This window comes from Dasypus novemcinctus, unplaced genomic scaffold (assembly GCF_030445035.2).
Source record: "Dasypus novemcinctus isolate mDasNov1 unplaced genomic scaffold, mDasNov1.1.hap2 scaffold_69, whole genome shotgun sequence".
Taxonomy (NCBI): domain Eukaryota; kingdom Metazoa; phylum Chordata; class Mammalia; order Cingulata; family Dasypodidae; genus Dasypus; species Dasypus novemcinctus.
In genome coordinates this window covers 3,093,362-3,116,646 of record NW_026688628.1, presented here as the reverse complement: position 1 = coordinate 3,116,646, position 23,285 = coordinate 3,093,362, and positions in this window count along the sequence as shown.

Below are 23,285 nucleotides of genomic sequence, written 5' to 3'. Positions count from 1 at the left end.
TTTAACAATTGTATTCTATTTGATATGTGCCACCATTTACTAAGGTTTCTTTAACTTTTTTCAATAATGCTTTGCAGGTGTCAATGTAAGGGTTTTAAACATATTTTATGACTGTTATTGGATAGTTTCATTGGCGTTGTAAACGGTACCTTCTTTCAATTGTATCCTTTGTTTCCAGAATATGGTGATACAAATGATTTATTATTGACCTTCCAGCCAATTTGTAATGAGTTATTAAATCTAATTATAGAATATTTTGCAATTTCTAGATATAAGGTTATGTTATTTGGAAATGACAATTTTATGTCTTCCTTTTTATATGCCATTTATTACTTGTCTTAATTTCTTGTACAATTGAGTCACAACAGTATAAATTAAATAGCAATGATGGTAGCAGGCATTCCTATATAGAATATCAGATGGAAAGTTTTCAAAATCCCAACATTGCTTATAATGTTGGAAACAAGTTTTATTATAGGAATTCTTTGTGAGATTAAGAATAGTCTATTTCTAGGTTTTTAAAATGGTTTTTCATTATTGGGCTAGATTTTATCAAGTACTTTTCCACATCTACTGAGATAACAAGGTTTTCTCTTTTATTTCTCTTAATGTAGTGAACTACATTGAATGCTTTTATAGAAGTTAAACATTATATACGTGATTGATTCTCCTTTTTATGAAGTATAATCCACTTAATATTTCTCTAGGTTCCATTCACATTTTGTTGTGGATTTTGCTTCCATGTCCATTACAAAGAATGTTCCCTTAGCTTTCTTTCAGGGAGTTGGCTTCCTAGTTTACTATTCTACAGAGAATTCTGTCCAACATTGATAATGAGTACACATGAAGCTAGAGTTCTAGGACTATAAACATGTTATAGACATGTAGCATCATTCTATTGGAGTTTAGAGATACAATGGATTTTTGATTATATTGAAATTTGTAGGTGATTTCTTTAACCTGCAGCAAAAGTATACTTTCCATAAATCTTCCACATGATTTTGAAATAGTAACAATTTTAACATTATTAGGTGCAGTGTTATATTTATGCCAATTAGATAAAATGCATTATGTATACCTTTCACATTTTCCAGATACTCATTTACTTTTTGTTTGTGTGTTCCAAAAGCTATGAATAAAAGTAGGTTTAAGGTTTCTTGTTAGTATTGTGTATTTCTTATGTCTCCTTTTAGTTTTGACTTAATTTTTCTTTGTATATTTTGAAGCTATGATGCTGGCTAAGAATGTATATGCCTGTAAAAAATACATCCTGAAAGGGTCTAAAAGGATTGGCATTCCAATTGCAACAATATTCCTAAACCTAAATCTTGGTTTCTAAGGAAATTTCCCCACAAAAATGATATGGGATTCTTTAGAGAATCAGCTGATTCCGGCCTGGAGTAGGGAAAATAAAAGATAACCATAGAAATAAACTATACTTTATACTTTATTCCATGAACTTTACATTTTCAAACTCAGGAAGGTAGATTTTTAAAAAAATCTATAAATTTTATTTCAGAAAAGATGCAATTTCATTTTTATATACAGCAGAGAAACTATAGCAGTGGACAGGTAATTAAAATTAAGAAAATACTGTTTACATTTTGAAAATATAAACTTTTTAAAGTTGAGGTTTTCATAAGCTGGACCCACTGGGGGCCTGCAGCTGCCCAGTGCGCAGCACCACCCCTGGGCCGCGCCTGGAGTGGGGGCTACAGGGACGTAACCAGGGTGGCCTCACTCCTGCAGCCAGGCCTGTGGGCTGGTTGAGCCCCTGGGGTGGCAGCCTTGGGGCAGGACGAGGAGCCTTCAGAACAGGAGAGAAGGAGCTGATTACCACCGAGGGTCCAGAAAAAAACAAAACAAACCAAGAAATCTACAAGACAATAGCTGAGGAATACTTTTTTAAAAACTGCAAAGGTACATCTTTACAGAAATATAATGCCACGTATACTTAACTTGAAATGAATGTGTGTCTTAAATATATTTAAATGCTATCAGACAAATATCATAGATACATAAATTAATGAGTTCCATACTTGTAAATTTGATTATTTATGAATATTCATATGCACAGGAAAATAGAAAAGACTGGGGAATTTTAATTTTGAGGTCTGGGTTTATATTTTCGTGATGACCACAATGATATTGTCCAAATATACCACAGCGTTGATTTGATAAAACACTATAATCAATATTAATAAGCATCTTAAAATATAAAATTAATGAAAGCTAGATTTTCCTTACATTTAAACTGTTTTGGGATCAAAGGAAATATTTTAAAAAGGACAAAATATAAAATCCAGGGATAAGATACATGAAAGATAATTAACAATGTGAAATAAAATCACATTTCTCTTATCAAATATTTTAATTCAAAATTTTATAGCAGTATTTAACATTTAAACTTGATAAAAATCTATTATAATGATTATGGTCACTGTTAAATGATCAATAATTTAGTCATAGTTTGATTTTTCCTCTGACCTTCTGTAGTTATACTTACCAACACATTTTGAAAAGCAAGAAGATTTTATTTAAAAACTCTAATTTCAGGAATATATCATAATGGTTGCTTCACATATCTTCAATGCATAACTAAGTTGGAATCCATGAGCACCAGAATTTGTCTACATGACATAAAAATATTTCAAAATAATGAGGCAGAATTTTGCAGTCATTAAAAGACAGCTCTGATATCAGCATATCTGTGTTCAAGAGTTACATTTACTACACACTTGGTGATCTTAGACAGTTGTGAGAAAATTAAAAGTGATAATAAATATAAAATCCTTAATTCAGTCCCAGTTTATACAAATTTATTAGTAATAATAACAATATGTGATAATTGTAAAATGTTTATATTATTACTCATTGTTCCTATTGTACAGTTAGTAAAATCATACATTATGTGAAAAGATATTAAAGAAATCTCCCAGAAAAAGATGAGCTAATATTTCAGAAACAGTGTTGTTTAGGATATAATGCTTATGAAAAAGGAAGGTGTGAGACCATATATGGTAGTGCTTGGTAAATGTACTCAAAATAGGGAAGAAGGCAAATTCTATCCCTGCCATCATGACCTATTTTTGCTTTATGATACCGCTGAGCAAGCACTGGGATATACCTATCATACACAAAATAGTGAATCAGATTCTGAAGGATTACTGAGAGTGATCCTTGGAGCTAATGTCTTTTGTTGAGCATTTATGTGTAACATACATATTTCCTTAAGGAAGTGGACGTGATGTGGTCTATGGGTGGGAGGCTCTTTGTCTCTTCAGAGATAACCTAAGCTGTCTGACTTGTGGGTGTGAGACAGTAAGAGGCTGCAGTCCTGTCCTTGGTGACCATGGCAATGACTCCAGTCCCAGGAAACAGTTTAGCAATGCAAGGTCTATAAACTTTAAGTATTCAGGGGAAATGCAAACCAAATATGCTAAAAGCTTATCTAGAATGTGTGAAGTCCATGCTAAAAGCTTACCTAAGATGTGGAAGATATATATGCTAATTCAAGCCTATTGAGAACTAAAACAAAGGGACCATTTAACCTTTCCTCTCTGTATAAAAGGAACTCAAAAGTCTTGTTCAGGGCTTGGGATTGAAACAGAAAGCTGCCGAGTCTGGCTGGCCATCAATAAACCATTTTCCTTCTCAAAATCTTTCATGAGTCCTGGCCTTTCTATATGCAATTAATTGAACCTCTCTCAAATTCTACATCATTTTTGGTGACCCAGATGTCACTGCAAATGAAGGCCAGAGATGGTAGCATTTTGCTGCCCCTTCCAAATCCCCAAGGAAGCCAGGAGGACTCAGGTGAACCCCAAATCTGGGCACCCCTGGGTTAAATTTAATCCAGAAAAGATGTGGGCTCCACCAGAATCTTCCTGACAAAAATTGAGGGCAATGGAAAGTCTGAAGAGAAAGATTCTGGGAACAAAAAAGAACTCCAAACATGGAAGAAGGTAAGACTCCCCGGATGAGCACAGTCTAGAAAGCCCTAGCTTTAATTGCTAGGAAGGAGAGGCTGATCACCTCCCAAGAGAACCCTAGTAGCCCCAGAAAATTTGGGGGAAGCCTTTCTCTCTAGGGAAAAAGTCCTGGTGTTTTAGGTTTGTCTAACTGCATGTTAGAATCTGGTACTGGTCTTATATCCACTAAAGGAGTGGAGGCTTGATTTTAATAGGAAGGGTTGTTTATAGGTTGAAGTCCTAACATCCTGGAAATTGGTCTGGATTTTTAAAAAAAAAACAAAAACTTGGTTACAGGAAAATGGACTGACTTTTCTAGTGGAGCTTGATCTGGGTGTAAAGTTAAACAGTGAAAAAAGTCTAGCTGAAATCTTTTGTTATGGTGCTAAATTGTGAATGAATTTGCTTTATACCAAATGTTAAGTGTTCTAAGGTTTGTGATGGCTGTGAGGGCAGCCTTGCTGAAAAAATATGTAGAGAACTTGTGGTTCAGATTAGTGACCTTTGTGCTTCTGTCTGTGTCAGCTCAATGCTAGTGTTGGAGTTGTGTGGTTATGTAAAGTAGAATTCAGTTGAGCTGAAACCCTCCCTTGCCATTGGCAAGGGGGTGAAATGATTATGGGGCAAAGCTGAGGAGTCTGAATGTTTGCGGAGTCTGGATGTTTGCAGAGTCTAGATGTTCATGCAGGCTCTGCTGTCTTGTCTCTGGTCTGCCCCTTTGCTGGGGCTTGGAGGCCATCTGTGTCCGTGCCTTGCACCCAAGTTTGTTGGGGCTGCCCCAGTCAGGGTGGCTGGGTCCCTGGGAGAGTTGCCAAATTTGAGTAGATTCTGTCTGCCCATTTTGGCCAAAAGCTGGAAAGGGGGGAGCAGCTTGCCCTTTTCCAGTGAGTCCACACCTTCTATTCATAAGTTGCATTCCAATTTGATTGTTGTGCACCTGACTGCCTGGAAGGGGGGGGAGTGAAAGGGGTGAAAAGCAGAATCAAAATAAATTCAGTAATGTTCCCTCCCCAGGGTGTCAAAGCCAAAAAACGTTTGCATTCTGCCTAGGTTCTTAGAAGGTATTGTAGTAACTTTAAGTAAGAGAATGTGTTCTGTGAAGGTAAAATTTGTCTTAAAAGTATAAATAATTATAAAAGTTTAACAAAGCATTGTTTAAATTAAGGTATTTAAATGGTTAATTGCAGAAAGTCATTATTAAACAAAAACTGAATTGATAATAATAATAAAAGGTAATTTCATAACAAGAAAACTTGTTGGCAGCCAGCCTCCCCTGCCAACTTGCTTCCAAAAAACTGTTTCTGGTATCACATGCTACTAAGTATTTAAAGTGAAGAAAAAGTTCATTATTTTAACAAGCTTGTTTAGTATTAATGGCAATTATATGTTGTAATAAGTTTGCCTGGTAACTTAGTATGTGGGATATATAGAATGTGTTTTTATTGTTAAGGAAACAAAAGATGATTTTGTCCTAAGATAAAATGATTGATTATTGGAAAGAGTAGAGTGTGGAACAAAACCTGAGTGAATACTGAAAGTGTAGAGGGTTTGTGAAAGGAAAATTTTTATGATTAAAATTGAGTAAGATCAATATACAAAGAAAATGTTTTATCAAAATAACTTCTTGTGCTTTAACCTCATCATTTCCTCAGTGTTTGAAGAAGAAAGGGTCTTACCTCTTTTAAAAGAACATTATGTTCTAGAAATCAAATCCTGAAAAGTAGCTTTTTATTTCAAACTAACTGCAAGAGATTTATTCTTTTACCTTAAAAGAAAAATTAAAGTAATAGTTAAGTTCATTTAATATGTTATAAGTCAAATGAAAGGTGGTAAAAGGTGTTATAAAATTAACAGGTTTTTTTAAAAATTAATAAAAACTGTAACTAAGAGTTAAAATCATTTATAAATGCATTTATATTATAAAACAGTGGAAAGATAATAACTGAAATTAAAGCTGAGTGAATTTAGACTGAAACTATTATTTAAGTGTAAATTTTAAACTAACCTTTCCTTTGTTTATGGTTGCTTCAAGCTTAACCTCACCCCTTGCCTTTGCCTATGGTTATTTCATAATAGCTTCTGCCCCTACAGGCCAGAGAAGAGGTGGGACATCACTGTCTCCTGTCCTGGTATTTGTAACCCTTTCTCTCATGAATTCAAGTGTAAACTAAATAAATTGCTGCCTGATGGAATAAGATTAAGCAGCCACTGGAGTTTTATTATCTCCAAAATTAAAAAAAAGGTGGGGGGAGAGGGGGAGAAATGTCCTGCCTTGATGGTCAGCATTCCTAAGAGTGGCAATTCATGAGAGAACCAGTCTGTCTCCCTGAGGCTTCAAATAACCTCAGTAAATATATATAAAATTAATCTTGTTGCTTATCCAAAATTCTGCTAAATTCAAAGTAAAATATAAAATTCTGAAACAAAAAATGGTGCTAAAGCATTAAGAACATTTTGGTTGCAATCCATCAATTAAGAAAGAAAATTCTTGTGTAAAACTGCATGGTCATAGTGTAAAACTGCACAGTCATAGTGCAAATTAAAAAAAGTTTCAGGAGTCTTTAAAATGTTTTGCAGTCACACTTGTTTTGTAAAAATTAAAAGTTTAAAGTAACTAAAGTTATGTTTTTGTGTCAAACTATTCATGTCTGCCTATTTGCTCAAATTGTTGAGGTTAAATATGCAGTTATATAAGTAATATATATTTCTGGACCCCAAATTAAGCTAAACAGTATATAAAATAATGCAAATTATAAGTAACACCAATGAGTTGTGTTTCTGTGTTTAACTCTTTTTTTTTTAAGATTTATTTATTTATTTTATTTCTTCCCCCCACCCCTGATTGTCTGTTCTCTGTGTCTATTTGCTGCGCCTTCTTTGTCTGCTTCTGTTGTTGTCAGAGGCACAGGAATCTGTGTTTCTTTTTGGTTGCATCATCTTGTTGTGTCAGCTCTCTGTGTGTGTGGCGCCATTCCTGGGCAGGCTGCACTTTCTTTCGCACTGGGTGGCTCTCCTTATGGGGTGCACTCCTTGTGTGTGGGGCTCCCCTATGCGGGGGACAGCCCTGCATGGCAGGGCACTCCTTGTGCACATTAGCACTGTGCATGGGCCAGCTCCACATGGATCAAGGAGGCCCGGGGTTTGAACTGCGGACCTCCCATGTGGTAGATGGATGCCCTAACCACTGGGCCAAGTCCACTTCCCTGTGGTTAACTCTTTTTGTCTGCCCATTTGGTAGTATATGTCTTCATACATCAGGATAATAATATCAAATTAACAAATGAAAATTCTTAAAAGAGCTCTATTCAAATTGTTAAAAATTAAATATGTAGTTATATATGTAAGTAAATATTCTTAAAGCCCAAATTAAACTAAGCAGGATGAAAAAGTCATATAGAAATCTGAATATAGAAACAATTGGGAAATGGCCTCCTCTTTGCAAGAGCTTTAAAGGCAAGACTAGGTATGGCAGATTAAACCTATCTACTAGGCTAGGGAATTAAGAATCAGTTTGCCCTGTAATTTCCCAGTTTAAACCTTTTGTCTGCCATAAAATGTAAAAAAACAAAGATTAGGTTAGTTTTCACATAAGGGAAAAAAATGTTAATTGGTGTAACCTGGTGGCCTGCTGCCTCAGTCTCCCATTCCAGGGTTGGACAGCAGTGGAAGAGATCAGCTTAGGCCAGTCCTATGGGCAGTGGAAGAATACCCAAGAAGGAGCTAGGTCGATGCCATTTCAGCACTAAATTCTATTCCTTATTTGACAAAGGAGAGCAGGTAAAAACTAAAGTGGTTGGAATGTGATAGAGGAAGCAGTTAAATCACAAACTTTTGCGCGGGAAAGTTAGATCTTCTCAGATAAGCTGTAATTTCTGAAGTATCCAATCTATAGAGAAACAGAGGAGCTTGCCTGCTAGGCTTAGGGGTATAAATTGTGTCATTTTTCTTTGTTCGGGGCACCAGCCATATCTGGCTCTGCACCCCTTCTTGCAAGATTGAGAATAAATTCTTTTCTTCTCCACAATCTAGTGAGCCTTATTTTCTTCCAGAATATTTCTTTCCAACAAAATAGAGTAATTAATGGCTCTATTAACAAATTTCAGTAAATAAAGAAAAGTCCATAAAATCTATGGAGAGCTCTTTCCTGGATTATGATTAAATAAATTAAGTAATTGTGCAATATGTTTTAAAACCTGGTAGTCAGTATGCTTTTAAATTATTCATTTTCATAACTTAAATAAAGGAAAAAAGTTTTTAGCTTCCTGTAAGAGAAAAAAAGAACATTCCTTGCATAAACTATAATGGTTTCAATTTTATTTAACTTGAGTGTAATCTCCCATAGTTAATTTATAAACTAAATTAACATTATATTTAAGAAATCTTTAAAGTAATAAAAATTGTAAGTTCACATTGATGAAATTAGGCTAAAAGAAAAAGATTGTAGATATGCTCTCTTAAATAAATAGAGTAAATTTCTTTGGTTAGTAATTGTAATTTAATAAGTTTATTTAAACATGAGGTGGCTAGTCACTGTGGTTATAGTCAATTATAAAGAGTTTGTAAAACATCTTCCAAACTGAAAATGTTTAAATAGTTCTAGTTCTAGAAGTCATTGTTAACTAAAAACTTAGATTGGTATTGGTTGCAAGAAATAACTTCGTGATAATAAAACCTGTCTAAAGGCCACTGCAAAGTACATATTTAAGTAAATAGTAATAAAAAGTTATCTTGATTCTATTGGAAATCTTCTGTTTTCATTTTAACAATGAAAAATAATTTTTTCCCTCTATTACTAAAGTAAAGTACCTAGTGTTATCTTCATAGTAAAATTGTGTAAGTAAACAGTCATTTGATATATGTGTTGCATTAAATTGTTTAAAATATATATAAAAACAAGGAATAAACTTTAACATTTTCAAACTCTTTTGTACATTCAAACCAGGCCTTGAATACATTACAGGTGGCCTCTCCATGTGAGTTATTGGCTAGGCTGGTCACTGACCCCTCAATTAAAAATATTTGCTATATCAGCCTCTGATTCTGCTCCTGAAGTCAATGGAAACTACATTGCAGTTTCAAGCTCCTGCAGCAGCCAATAATGACTCGGTACAGTCAAGTGTAAAATGGATATCACCTCCAGACAGGCACTGTTCCATAGTGCCAAAGAGCACCATGCACCAGGCTAGTAGGATACTAGAAAATCTCTCTAAGATCAAGTATGCTGTGACTTGTTCACTGCATGAAGAACATGCTAAGTGGAGCCATGATACCAGGATACTGTCAGTAAAACTTAAACACAATTGGCATTATGGCCTGCTCTCATGGATGGATAACATGTAAAGTATTACAAACCTGAAACTTAAAACTATTAATTGCAACTCTAAATCCTTTGCATTAAGTAATAATACATTAATTAATATTAAGTGCTGTACTCTTATCCTGTACTAAATATATGCCTAATAATTATAATGTTATCTTTTCTATTTTGGATCAAGTGCAGAAGTATATTAGACATATTAAATTCCTAGTAAACTCATTTTCTAAACAATTAATAAACATATCTATAGAATAAGGTGGCAGTCTCAGCCAGGCTCAGTCAACTTACTATATTCTAGTGTACTCTACCATATAGCAAAAATGAAGCTTGCTTGCTAATAATGAGTCACCTATTGAACAAGTCAAAAATTACTAAAAATTGTACAATTAAAACCTTTTTTTCTGTAGTTCTGATCACTCCCACAACTATAAACTAAGAAAATTTCCAACTTGGTGTACTAATCCTGAATGAAACCAATTGCCCAAAGGGTGCCAGTTCACCAGGAGCATCTGACAAATCACATGAGTGCCAATCATTAAACAGCTTGAAATGTGTCTTCAAACAAAAATAAGTATTTATTGCAATAAATAAATAAAAAGATAAATAACAGAAAAAGTATATATATATACTGTTCCCACCAGTTTTTTAAAAAGGACTGCCATCTTTATAAGCACCTAACCTTGTCTACCTCTGTAATCCAATGTCCTTTTTAAAAACAGGTATTCCAAATTTTTAATTAAGTGTGTTTCTTTCAGAATGAACATCTTATTAACCATATGAAAACTTCATCCAACTTCATACAAAATGCCAGATCCATCTTCCTCCAGTTAAAATAAAATAAAAGTTTTTCACCTTGTTAGGCAATGACTACAGCCCATGGTCAGCAGGAAGCAGTTACAAAAAAGAGATCATCTCCCTTCAGCACCCATTTTAGATTAAAGGTGTAAACTCTTTAAGGATAAAAATAAAATTAATAGATGAATCTGGAACCTGACTGGAAATCCATGTGAGCACTGGTGGCCCCAGAATGACTGCAGGCCTCCCCCCCAAGATTCTGCTGTCCAGAATAAAAACTTCTAAACTTCTAAAAACAGTCCTAGATGCTACACAAAACAACAAACAGCCATCCACCTCATAGTTCCAACAATAATTATGCCAAAGCTTAGCAAGTTAAACTTTGGAAAAAGGGGGGAATGATGTGGGCTATGGGTGGAAGGCTCTTTGTCTCTTCAGAGATGACCTAAGCTGTCTGACTTGTGGGTGTGAGACAGTAAGAGGCTGCAGTCCTGCCCTTAGTGACCATGGCAATGACTCCAGTCCCAGGAAACAGTTTAACAATGCAAGGTCTATAAACTTTAAGTATTCAGGGGAAATGCAAACCAAATATGCTAAAAGCTTATCTAGAATGTGTGAAGTCCATGCTAAAAGCTTACCTAAGATGTGGAAGATATATATGCTAATTCAAGCCTATTGAGAACTGAAACAAAGGGACCATTTAACCTTTCCTCTCTGTATAAAAGGAACTCAAAAGTCTTGTTCAGGGCTTGGGATTGAAACAGAAAGCTGCCGAGTCTGGCTGTCCATCAATAAACCATTTTTCCTTCTCAAAATCATTCCTGAGTCCTGGCCTCTCTATATGCAAATAATTGAACCTCTCTCAAATTCTACAACAGATGAAGGTTTAATCATTTCATAAAGAGTTCCAAAATGATACTAAAAGTAAAGATGATTGTAATTGTAGGACTATGAATATTTTATTGTTAAAATCAAAATAAGAAAATGGTGGATATTATTGTTAAAAGAAAAAAAGATCATGCAATTTAAGATTTCATTGAAACTTGATCAAAACACTCCTAGCACTACCAATGATTTCTTGTCAGGTGGTTGAGTAAGTTTAGTCAGTTGTTTTGTTCCACTTTTTCTTTTTGTGTTTATGTTTGTTTCCTTTCTGGGTTGCAGTGAGGTTCATTGGCTGGAAGTTACATCACACTTAAGACCCTTAGAATAGCTGAGTAGTTTATGGGTATGATCCTCTCTCGAAGTTAGATTGTTCATTATTTTTATTTTTTTATTTTTAGTCTTGGTCCACTAGAGGGAGTCCCACTTCCATCTCATTTTCATTTTTATTAACTATCTTAAGACATCTGTCTTAAGGATGATAAAGAAATTGAAAAAAATTAGGAAACAGTTTACACAACAAGAAATAAACTGAAGTAGAATAATAATCACAACTAAAAGCATAAATCCAAATCAAACTAGTTGTCTTCATAGTCCATCAAACCAAGAACCTAGTTCAGGAAGTTCTGGCCATTGAAATAATTGAGCCTGACTGACATCATAAAACAACTTAACTTGGTTCTTCAAAATATTTAGGATATTTACATATGTTGTCAGAATTATTAATGTAAATGCAACATTGTTCATGGACAGCCAGGGTATCTGGAGCCTGTCTGTGTAGCAGGGCCACTGGTGCTAGGCCGTTAATCTCAGCCTGAGGAGCCCAAAGCACTTTGACAATGGTGTTAAAGCTGTTTCATAATTTTAGGTATATTTATAACTGTTCACTCCAGGTCATGTGTTCTTAGGGAAGGTGTGATGGTGCACATGGAAGAGTGGGACTCTGTAGTAAAGTAGGTCAAAGGATTGGGGCTATTATGCCCCTTTGTCTGTTGGAGACCTGATACACAAAAGATCCTGTTAGCTTTTGACAGGCATTTAGGGCAGAACAGGATATGTAAGATCACAGGCCAATTTACAGGTAGGTAACAATGCATGCAGTTATCTGAAGTTTACAAAGGGGATATAAAAGAGCTCAGACAATAAACAGGAACAGAATCTGATAACCCATAGGAATGTGCTATAATTTTCTATTGAAATCCAAAATTTTTCTATATAGTCTCCCTCCTTCTGATAAAAGATAACCACAAAAAGAATATTCTTCACCATAAAATAAATCTGGTTTCATTAGATTTGGCCTAAGTATTTACATATGTGCAACAAGAATGGTGATTTATCATATAGGCCTTTTTAAGCCTGGTCTCCTGGAAGTTTTCACAAGAAACCTCCACTTGGACTTTGAAAAGCTACTTGAAACTAGGAAGCCAAGACAAAAGTTCAGCACCAGAGTGCACTTGCAGTTTGCCAATGCATTTGGGTGAATTCCTCTTTCTTAAAATCAGTGAAAATAAGGAAATGTTTGCCAGAAAGTAACCTTCTTTACTGACCTATAAGGTTGGGAACCCAAGAGCAAGGTACCAGACCAGATTTTCCAAGAGAGTTTTGTAAGCATTGGCTCCAAAAAGTCAACCTTAGTTCCTTAAAAGTTTCTGATCAAGTGTGATAAACTGAGCATCATTCTCAAACATGACATTCCTTTCAAAGCCTTGGTAACATAACAAATGTCTTCAATTATGTCCTGTTAATAAAGAGTACAGATTCTGTAAACCTATGCAAATAATTATAGTGCTGTAAAAATAAAATTATTTAATAAGAGTTTCCAAATTCTAGAGAAGTCAGGCAGTGAGAAAAGAGAAATGTTTTATGAATTAGATAGTTTAAGATAAGGAAACAAGAGATTCTTTGTATCTAGAAGAAAGAGCATTAACATCAGCAATAATCTAAACAAAACTATAATCATTCTTTATCATTTAATTCAGTCCCTAACAATCCTCCTTCTACTGAATTTTGTGTTACCATCTCATGAACACATCAATTCCTTCACTAGAGTTCTGGAAGCCTGCCCCAGTTCAGTGTTTTGTTCTCAAAGTTATTTATCAATATGATTAGTAACCTGTGCCCCAAAGCACTTGGCAAAGTCTTTTCCATGGGTTACTAAGAGTGTTTTCTGTTGAATATGAAGTATTCTAGCCTGTAGCTGACAGCAAATGAGTTCAGAGAAACATCAGAATAAAAACTAATTGCATATGACAGAACATTAAAATGGTTAAATTGTTGCTACTTTACAGAAATAAATTTTATGCTGAGTGTTCATTAAACAATATTTTAAGAATAACAAATTATGTCAAGTAATTTTACTGCTGACATCAGGCAGATCACTGCTAGGACAACTCATGGTATGTAAAGATTGATAAATATCTAAAACTTTATAAAATTTCTGAAGTGTTTATATTAATAGCATTTTACCTATACAGACTTAACCAAGAGAAGCTTAGAAAATCCTTTCAATGGGAAACGGACTTTGGCCCAGTGGTTAGGGCGTCCATCTACCATATGGGAGGTCCGCGGTTCAGGTCCCGGGCCTCCTTGACCCATGTGGAGCTGGCCATGCGGGAGTGCCCTGCCATGCAGGGGTGTCCCCCGCGTGGGGGAGCCCCACGCGCAAGGAGCGCGCCCGTGAGGAGGGCCCCCCAGCGTGAAAGGGGGGGGGCAGCCTGCCCAGGAATGGCGCTGCCCACACTTCCCGTGCCACTGACGAGGACGAAGAAACAAGATGCAACAAATAGACACCAAGAGCAGACAACCAGGGGAGAGGGGGAAATTAAATGAATAAATAAATCTTAAAAAAAAAAAAAAAAGAAAATCCTTTCAAATTTAGACAACACTTCCCATGCATTTCATAAAATATGAAGGAAACATAACATTTTTATTACCTCTTTTTTGTAAAATGAAAGAAATCCTTTGTAATTTTCCAGAGGCCCCTTGAAATTCCCAAAACATTTTGAGATCAAGAAGATATTATGTAGGGTATGATATTGGAAAGGTAAAATTTCAAAATGGTCAGGTTTGAACAATTTGTTAAAGAGGATCATGGGTCACTGTGAAGTGCTATTTGGTTACTGTAGCAGTTTGATATTTATGAATTGAAAAAGAGATACTGGTCATGTTTATAAACTGGTCTGCTTCTCTGGGAATGATACCCTTTGATTGATTTAAATTCAAAGGCTTTACATTTACTTGATTAAATCAAGATTAGGGCTTTGATTCAAACATATCATTTGGGTATGCAGGGTTGAGTCCTGGCCCCTTGAGGGGCCAATAGAATAGACTCTCACACAGAAGTAGATACACAGGAGAAGACACACAGAGGAAGAGAGACACCTCCATAGACACTGCAGAGATCCCAGGAAGACAGATGAACCATTCCTGAGGGTTCATGGCTGACCTTGTGAAGCGAACAGAGTAGCTGAGACTGGAAAGAAATGAGCCCTGGGAAGAGAGATGATTCATATGCCAGCCTACAGTTGAGATCAGAAGAAGTTGGGCCCACAGAGCCTTAAGAGGGAAGAGAAAGGCTAAACTGTCACAAGATGGCAAGCCTGCCATCTTGCTTCAACATGTGGCATCAGAGTTTGGTAAGGAAGAACCTTCAGTTGGACTCTTTAGGGCCTTGTGACTGTAATTTTTACCCCAAATAAATACCCTTTATAAAAGCCAGCAGATTTCTGATACTTTCCATGAGCACCTTATTGACTGAATAATATAGTTCTCTATACAAAGTGGCAATCAGATTTCAGAATTAAATAGAGAAGTTAACATTACTATAAGAAAAATACTCCATTCTTAAAATATTTTTCATAAACTTTTAAAAATGTTATAATAAACTTTATTTTTAGAGAAGTTTTAGATTACAGGAAAAATACATCAAATTATAAGGAATTTTCATATAACACCCATCAACCACATACATATTTTCTCCTATTATTAACATTTTATATTAGTGTGAGACATCTGTTACAATTGATGAAGCGATATTGAAGCATTGCTACTAACGAAGGCCTGTAGATTACTTTATGGTTTACATTTTATACTGTACAGTTTTATAGGCATTCACAAATGTAGTGTGTCATGTATTTGTCATTGCAGTATCATACTGAAAAATTTCAATGTCCTAGAAATGTCCTGTGTTCCAACTATCCATCCATTCCCCTTCCCTCATAAATCTGATAATCACTATTCATATCAAGTTAAATTTCTTTCATTACCACATGATAGTAAAACAATAATAATAAATCTTCATTCTGTGGTTACACTCCCCCTTTGTGTTTTTTCATTCCTCAATATTGAAGAACTTGGGATTCTGACTGCTTCTGACTGAAAGGGTTTTAGTTATTATGGGGCAGATAGAAAGAATTGTTTCACTTGCAGTTGTAGATATTCTTTGTTTTTTGGAATGGGAGTTGACCATTATCATTCTCTTAGTTTCTCTGGGCAAGTCCAGGGAACTGGAGAGTAGGTGTTGGCTAAAACTCTGCTTAAAAAACACATGAACAGACTGAAGATTTAATCCCTGAGACAGATCTTTAATAGGGATAGTGATAAATATAGGTTCAGATAAAAGGGGTAGAGGAATCATGAGTAAGGAAATTATAAATGATTCTAACTTTGTTACATTGTGAAAATAGATTATCATATATCCCAAAATAGGACCTACAAAAGGTTGATTTCATGAGGCTTTATGCCTTGCGCATAGTACCTGTACTCACTACCATTCCCACAATGTGAGACAGGACTCCCAAGGATGAGCCTCCTTGGCACCAAGGGATTACCAGGAGCCATCAGTGATGTATTTGGAAAAAGACCTTGACCCAAATTAGAAAACATTAAATCCAGAGAGTTTTATAGCTTAGAGATTTCAAAGTGCATTTCAAATGTCATTGCAAAGGCTATGCTTATGCAGATCTCAGGCAGATCTCCCTAACTGCCACAGTAAACAAAGGTTCAAAGACTTAGTTTTTTTTTAAAAGTGAGAAGGTATGTTTTGTAAAACAATTAACCATTATATGGTCAATATATAGCTCAGAGCATTATCTGTTTAGATTCACAATATTTGCCTTCTAGGTGGATTACTCAGAAGGTTAAAGTAACCATTTTAAACCTCTTAGCAGGCTAACAAGCCAAGAAAACTGTTATTTTAACAAAGATAAAAACAAATTCTAATTTTGTATTAGGGTATTTTCTGATAAGAACTCTTAAAAATCTCATTAACCAATCAAATTTTAATCAACTTTGACCATGACAAATTAAATTCCTTTTCCACAAACCTTCTACAGGTTTCTTTACCTATACAGATTTTGTCCTACACATTGCTCGTTCTCACTCTGCAACAACCAGTCATTTTACTTTAGGACAAAACTTTTCTTTTCCCTTAACAAAACACATCCTGCATACCTTATATATTTAAATGACCAAAAATATCTTGGAAACTGTCTTCAGACAATTACTCAAAGAAAAGTTTGTCAGCCTAATAACTCAATTTGTGTGAACATGGATTTACATTTTTCATCTTAAAGTGTTCATTGATATAATGTTAGCTTCTCTGATCAGTAAGCCTACATAAATTTAAGAACATGCCCAAGTTAGAAAAAAATTTATCCTTATATTGTACATACCATTACAGAAGACATAGCTAATTTTTTTTACTGAGCTAATTAATCCCATTTGTGTAAGGTTTTTCTGAATTATGTTGATTTGATTTGTTTTTAAATTTTGGTATAGTTTTACACACACTCTTTTTTTCTTTGGAAATATTAGAAGCTTAGGTTCCTTAATTTCTAAGACTATATGATTATTTTATATATCAGCATTTATTTGTCTTCTGGCAAATTAGAATAAAGGTCTTAAAGGGGTTTTATAAGTTAATTTGATATTACCATCCAGAGGAACAAAAATGTCATTTCTCAAACATACAGAGAGATGCAAATCGAGAGTTTAGAGCTTCAGTTTAAAATTTTCCAGCCATGAGTCAGAAATAAGAACATGGAAACATAGAAAACATAGAAATCTCATGAGCTTTTAATTTCTCATTTACCATTTGTTAGGAATCTTTTTATTTTAATATGCCAAGACTGCCAATACAAAAACACCAAAAGCCCATTGGCATTTATAATGGGGACTTACTAGAGTAAAAGCTTACAGTTCCAAAGCTGCTAAAATGTCCACATCAAGGCATCATCAGAAATGCTTTCTTGTCAATGGTCCATCTGCTGGTCAGATCCTGGGCTCCTGCCACATAGCAAAGCAAGACTGTAGCTCCTCCTCACTTCAGGCCTGCTCCACTGATTCCAGCCTCTGGCATTTATCTCAGCCTCCAGGGATTTTGATTGGCCTCTCTTTCAGCTAAAGCTGGTCATGGAATCCTCTTTCACATGAGAGTGCAAAAATGGCATTCTCATATTTTTCTGTGTTTCTGTTTGCAGTTCTCTATTTTTGTAAGGCTGCAGCAAAAGGGTGGAGACTCAACCTGGGTCACACCTCACTGGGGTAGTTGAAGCAAAGGCCATTGCCATGCTCACACCCTTGAACCCCTGTCACACTGCATTACTGCAGGGTTCAACATGAACAGGACAGTCCAGACCAGGGATGGAACCAGACAGACTCTGAGTGCCAGGTGTGGGGACCAGGAGTGGAGACAGAATTTCCATCTCAGCCTCTGACAACAATGAATAGACAGAGCCTTGGCCCAGCCTCCTTTTACTCATCTGCAAGAAGGCCATGGCATCCCTAACTTCCAGGGAGACTGTGCGGTTTCAGGATACCCTATGTGTCCACTGGTGAGAACTCAGGGAGTGGCCTCTCCTCCCAACCCTCAGGGTCCCTTTCCCACCCTGCCCCTGCCCCCAGGCTCACTTACTTCCAGATACTCCTGCATGGCATAGACCATCATCAAAATCTGAGAAATGTCCCCAGGCATGGGACAATGCCCTGGATGACACCCTGTCTCACTGGTAGGGTAGGGATAAGCACAGGTTCTCAGGTGCCCCCATGACCATGTCATGAAAACGCCTCAGTCTCAGACTTCTAAGACCACACAGCCTTCCCTGGACAATGCCAGACACTTAGCTTTCACCCCCTAAGTTCTTCCAGACTCCAAGGACCCCAAACTCCATTGTAGTCACCAAGTTTACCACCCTCCCTCACTCAATCAACCCAGAGTCAACTCTTCCAGACTCTTACTCTGACTGTTGCAACTAGCCCCCAGGATTCCCATAGCTCATGGTCCTAAAGGTTTCAGGAGGCTTTCCAGGCTTAGTGGTCCAGAGGGATGGGCCTGAGGAAGGTCCCATGCTGACTTTGAGACTTTGAGGCCACCCCTCCCCAACCAGCCAGCCTCAGGCACACTCACCCTCTCCTGCTGCTGCTCCTTCTTCTGGGTTCTATTCAGGTTCATCTCCAGGGTGGCAAACTTGGAGTTCTCCTCCTGCCAGGGTTGAGGACTAGGTCAGTGAGGCCCTCCATCCCTCAACTACTGTCCCTGGGGTCTTGGACACCTGGATCAAGTGGGAAGGTGGAGATCTGTTGCCATCTCGTGCCTGAGGTTCCCTGCCTGACCTTGTGCAAGTGGACCAGCCTCCCTGAGCCTGTTTATCTCTGATGTGAGGACAGAGATATGAACCCCCTCATTGGGAGTCCAGAGGCCTCAATGTTGCACACTAGCAGTGAGGATGCTCTGGTCATCGTGCTCTACTCCTCAGAGTCAAGAGAATGCTCAGCCATGTTGCTTTTCTCCCTTGAACCTTACCACTTCACTGCGATTGTGGCACCACTGGATGGTCCAGCTTCCATTCCACATAAGGACACAGAGCCCCAAGAGGCTGTTGACTAGGACTGAATCACTCAGGGCCTCAGAGGACAGGCTGCTCCCTTAAGACAGTGGCCACATCTGAACTGATGTCACACCACCACTGATCACCACTAACTGGTGTCTGTTTCTCCTGGCCTCTGGATGTGGATTAGGGCCTCGTGTCATCCCAGGCATGGAGCTTGAGGATGGGGTGTTTCTGGAGGCCGAGTTGAGCAGCTCCTGCCTGTCCCAGTCAACAGGAGTGGAGGCCCCAAAGTCTGCCTGAAGCCATACCAAAGGCATCCCCTCTCCTGGAGTCCACTCAGGATATTCTTCCTACAGACAAGTCCTGGTATCCATTCAGAAATGGGTCTCCATGGTGCCAGCTCTGATTGTCCAGGTAGGATATCAGCTGCCAGGAGTGCTGAGCATTGAAGTTTTGGCTTCCTCTTTTATGTGGAATCTTCTAGATTTGGTCAGGAAGGACTGCCATGGTTTCCTGTCTCCCAAATATTTCTCATAGCTCTCTGGCACACATGTCACTAGTTACGAGGCAGAGTTATGAGACCCTCCCACTCAGATGGAGACTTCTCATCCTGCCAGTTCATCTTCTCCTCCTGGAACATCCCAGCCAACTCCACAAAACCCAAAAGCCACAGCCTACTGCCCTACAACTGTCCCCCACTGACCACAAACCCAACATATCACTCTACATCTTCAACCAGAGTAAGCCAGACTGGATGTTTTCAAAGAAACTTTCAGTCAAAAACTAAAATCCCCATCACCTGAGCCCTGACTCTCCAGCCTCCTCTTTACCTTGATGATCAGCTCACTGTTCTGTAAGTAGTTGTTCTCATTTGAGACAATCTAAGAGAATATCTGAAAGAGGTGGAAGATGTCTCTTGGGGAGGGCAAGAAAGAAGGAGAATGATGGGAGTGGGTAGAAAGGTATAAAGCCTAATCCATTTTATTTTAGTCTCTTGGGACTCAGTCTGCCTGGTTGCATGGTGCTGAAACTGGATAGTTCTGAGCACTGCAAGACATCATGGGACTTGGGAGCTGAGCTATGAGGTGGGCTTAATGGGGACCCTCCTTCCCATTTCATGAGCAGCTGGTTCTGACATATGTAGACTTCAATGGACAAAGTGTGTTGCTGAGAAGCAAACACTTAACATGCTCCCATTTGGTTCAACTCTGTAACTGAGAGTGGAGGAAAGTGGAGGGAACCAGTGCTGAGACAGAACAGCTGATCTCAGGTGCCCGCCACACACACACAGACAGCCCTTGCCCAGGAGCCACTGCCTCCCAAGCTCCCTAAAGGACAATGTCCAGTCCCCACAAGGTCCATGGTTCAACCTGGTGTCCCTGGAGAAGTCTGCCCACTTGAAAACTTTCTTCCATGTCTTCTTTTTTTTTTTTAAAGATTTATTTATTTCTTTTTTTAATTCCCCTTCCCCCCCCCCCCCGGCTGTCTGTTCTCTGTGTCTATTTGCTGTGTCCTGTTTCTTTTGTCCGCTTCTGTTGTCGTCAGCAGCACAGGAAGTGTGGGCGGCACCATTCCTGGGCAGGCTGCACTTTCTTTCACACTGGGTGGCTCTCCTTATGGGTGCAATCCTTGTGCATGGGGATCCCCTATGTGGGGGACACCCCTGCGTGGCACGGCACTCCTTGCGCGCATCAGCACTGCACATGGGCCAGCTCCACACGGGTCAAGGAGGCCTGGGGTTTGAACCGCAGATCTCCCATGTGGTAGATGGATGCCCTAATCACTGGGCCAAGTCCGTTTCCCTCTTCCATGTCATCTTGAGATGGTGAATAGAATGGCTTTCAAAGGCAGAGAGAATGACAGAATGAGGGAAAGTTCTTGAGGATTTGGCACTCCTGGAAAGGGAGAATGTGCAGTGAGATGTGGTCTGAGTGCTCCCCTGCTCCAGCTTCAGCATCCTCTGCTGATTTCTCCCCTCTAGGATGAGACAGACACCCAGTGAGACCCTGAGGGCATGCCATGTACCCAGAGAGGGACACCCACACTCAATCTGAGGGAGTAGCCTGGGTGGGAAGTGAGGATAGTGTAGAGCTGTGCTACAGGCCAGGGAAGGCCTGGAGGCCTGAGAGCCAATAAAAGTACAAAGGGCTCCAGGATCCCTGAGCATACCTGGCCACCTTGATCCAGAGCTCCACCACCCTGGCCCTGTCCCTCTGAGCCTTCATGCTCTGGTCCCCAAGGCAGGCTGTGATGATGCAGTTGGTCATATGCTTGAACTGGGTGACAATGGCATGGATGGCGGGTGTAACATGCTCCTTGCCCTTATTGTTGTGCTGGGACCAGATGGCACCCAGACAATTATAGGACACTACCTTCTTGAGCAGCTCCTGGGGAGGAGATGTCAGTGGGTCCCACACCATGCAGCTCAGATCCTGCAGACCCTCAATACCCAGACCAGGGTCCAGTGGTCTCAGCTGGAGCTCAGTAGGCTGAGGACAGGGTGTGTACTCTGTCCCCTGAGGGGACCTAGCACAAATGACCCAATGCCCAAGTCTAGAGGAGAAAATGGAGCTTCACTTTTAAGTCCCTCTCACAAACTCCAATATGGGAGGTGCCTCATGCCTCCACAGACCCAGATGGTACCATGGTTGCTCCTGATAATGCTTCCTGGGCTTACTAGCAGTTAGGTACACAGTTCCGGGGGGGGGGGGGGGGCAGAGACTTTGGGTTCCTGCCAAAGGATCCAGTGCACATCAGGGTCTTATTAGTATAAATGCTGTAGAGACCCCAGCACAGAGCAGGCTACACACGGAGTTGGTTGCACCTCAGTGAGCTCCCTTCAACCCCCAATGGCCAAGCTCCCTTGGGCTTTCTATTTCTTAGCTCTCATGCAATCTTCACAGTGTGTATGGCAGGTATGTTTAGTGTCTTATATCTACTCTCTAGAGAGGAGAGGTACAGGATTAGGGGTTAATGAACTTGCTCAGGTTACAATTCTGGGAGTGGAGCGAGACTTTGGAACAAGATAAGATTCTGGATCAGAGGCGGAGCAAGATGGCATCTGAGTGAGTCCACCGTCGTAATCTCTCCCATAAAGGACTGGCTGTGTGGTGACAGAATTCTGCTGGAGTGGGCTGTTTCAGGATGTGTCTGGACATTGATCTGGAGAGACTGCAGCAAAATTAGTGCTTGTTCAAGGTAGAAAGGCTGGTTTCTAACACTGAACTTGAAAAACATGGAAAGGTAAATCCCTTCCCCTAGGGCTGAGGATGTAGCACTCCCGGAGAGCTGCCAGTCATGTGGCAGCGTTCCCAAGCCCTGTGGTCCCGAAATGCATGAACCCCAAGTCCATGTTCCCTGAACCCCTGCAACCCACATTTCGTAGACTTACATATCTTGAGTCCACATTCTTCCGGGGCTCTGTTTCCTGAGCCCAGCACTTCCAGAAACCTGACATTGCCCTACCCCTCTGGTCGGGGACTAACTATGGGAGTTGGAGAGTTTAGGTGGGAGGTTCACAGGGGCCCAAGGAGTGTACGTTCAATTTTCTGCCCCCCCCCACCATTAATTGAGTTTGGAGAAACATAATCAGTTGACTTGGGGAGAGCCTAGGAAGAGAGGAGAGATTTTGCTGAGAGCCTGATTTACCTCAATGCCCTGGGATAAGAAACGGTCTGGGAAAAGGTGGAGTCAGAAAATTAACTAGCTCCCCAGTAGCACACCTAAGGGAGAGGGACAGCAGAATGAGCTTTCCAGACTGCCAATGGCATATTTAGGGTTCCTGGCAATGGGAGGCTTCTCTCTTTCAAGAAATTAAAAGACATTATTTTCTGAGGTGAGTTGGTTCACCAGGGACCCATTCGAATTTCCTGCAGGAGCCCTCTCACAACCATCCTTCTATCCTGGGAGAGAGGGAACTGAGGAAGGGAGAAAGGGGGAAGGCCAGACTCCTAAGCAGTTTATTCAATTGCAAGGAGGATTCCTTGCTTGAGACAGTGCCTGGTCTTTTTTGCTGGTTTGTTTTCTGGCTTTTCGTTCCCCTTTATCTTCCCCCATAGCCCCCCTTTTTCTTTTTTTTCCTTTCTCTTTTTCTTGCTTGCTTTTTAAAAATTTTCCTTCTTTTTTCTTCTTCTTCTTTTTTTTTTTTTTTGTATTATGTGCTGCAGGCAACATTTCCTATTTGCCTTGCTTCATCCTCAATTTCCTCTTTTCTTTGTGTGCTGATTTTGGCTAACAACACTATCCCCTTTCCTTTACATCATTCTATCCTCCATTTATTGTTTCTCTTACATTCCACCTCTCTTTGTTTAGCCCCAATATTTCTGACTTTTTATCTCCAATACCTCTAATCTGCTTTCTATCTTTTATTCACTCTTTATATTACTGTCTTTTTTCTCTTTCCCTCTCTCCTGACCAGGCTGGCTTTTTAATTCATACTATATTCCTCCCCATATTCAGTTTAATATCTCATTATAAGTACTATTTTTTTTG